The sequence below is a fragment of the Peromyscus eremicus genome, chromosome 11, assembly GCF_949786415.1.
Source record: "Peromyscus eremicus chromosome 11, PerEre_H2_v1, whole genome shotgun sequence".
Lineage (NCBI taxonomy): Eukaryota > Metazoa > Chordata > Mammalia > Rodentia > Cricetidae > Peromyscus > Peromyscus eremicus.
The window spans coordinates 33,194,713-33,196,530 of record NC_081427.1 but is presented as its reverse complement, the minus strand read 5'-3'; positions in this window follow the sequence as shown (position 1 = coordinate 33,196,530).

Genomic DNA, 1,818 nt, shown 5'->3' with positions numbered 1-1,818 from the left:
TGGTGTTCTTAGGGTTCTTGATACTTTGATTCATTAAATGTTGATTTCACATGTGGTGCCCTTATTGGTTTTCTCAGAATAGCACGCAGAGTATGAGAGGGCTTTTGTGCAGTAATCTGCTGTCCTGATAAAATACTCCCAAACTCTTACGAGACTTCCTGCAGCTTACAGTTATGGGGACACATAAACAAAAGTAAAGAGAAAATAAGTCAATTGTGTCCCAGAGCCCACTGGCCTATGCAATGATATTTGGACCACATGGCTTCTACTTGCTAATGCAACCATGAAACTGATTACTTTTTACATGAAAACTGCATGTTTTCAATAAAAAAAATTGAGATGTCAATCCTTCAAAGGAGGGAAAAAATAAGTTATATCATACCACTCATAGGAGACGTGTGGTCGGTTTGAAACATTCACTCATTTTTAAAAATAGGTTTAAAGGAGTCACTGACGATTTGAATTATCTTTATCTTTGGTACTGTAATTTGTCAATATTATCGAACTAGAAAGCTTAGAGTACATGAAAATGAAGAAAAAAATTATCACCCTAAACACTGTCTTATACCTTAAAATTTGTCATGAGAAACACTAATCAAAAATTTGTTGCAGTTACAGAGATTATTTAACTGTTGAGCAAATTAAGTCATATGTGTATATGTATATGTATATACTATTATATATGTTATTATAATACATATACTATATATGCATATACAACATACACATTATATACATATATTATTGTATGCATATTATTGTATATAACATGTATATGTGATTATATTAGATCTTAAAATATATACATACATTATATGTACTTATCTGACTGAATGGATGAATATGACTGAATACATATGACTGAAATGAATATGTCTGACACATAGAATATAAATCATATATATATATATTATCTATGTACATGTCCTATAGTGTTTCATTCATTTTAGATGACGATGTCTAGACTTATTTATTTCTGGCATTATACACTCTCCACCTATTCATCAAGGCTACAAGCAACGTTTTTCTTTTCTTGCTCTGTATGCTCTATTTTAAGGTAGAGCGATGAATACAAATTCAAGTTTCAGAAGACTTGGGCACACTCGGCCACCAGAGGCGGAGGCTTGTACCCTAAATTACAAATAATGGTTTTTTTTAGGAAATATGTTGTTGCAGGTTCTTATGCAGATTAGCTGCAGAGCAAGGAATATTGTGACAAGAAGGAACACTTGAAAAGGTATAAAGGCTAGGCCAACCGAGTATGCTTGTTCAATGAGTAAGGACGTTCTTTTCCTGGAAGCGGTGATGGGGCTGCTGGTGTTCATGTGCTGCCTGGACTCTGGCTTCTGGCATGCAGGGTATTTGAGACAGACGTATCTGTTTATTAAAGTTTAAGCTAGGAGTAAGACCAGTCCACATAAAAATCCCTGCTAAAGTGATAGCTATTCAATGTTGAACAAGTTACACAACCTTTCGAAAGCTGGCTTCTTTATCTTAAGGAAAAGATAAGTGCATAGAAGAGAATTATGCTGCAAATTATGAGAAAAATAAACACAGTGATTCACAGCACATAGAAATGCATAAGGAAATTTCAAAGGAGATGTATAAATCCTTACTAAAATTCCTAGTGGCATTAAAATATGGAATCAACATAGTCTGCCTTAAATGACAAAATTTTAAATGGTATGTAATTTTTAAGAAATTCTGCAAATTTTATTTTTGATTTTCATTAGCTTCATGGGATTAATGGTGAATCCAGGGCATAATGCACCCAAAGTGCCTATGTAACACCAAAATACTTTGAAGGAGTTTTATACA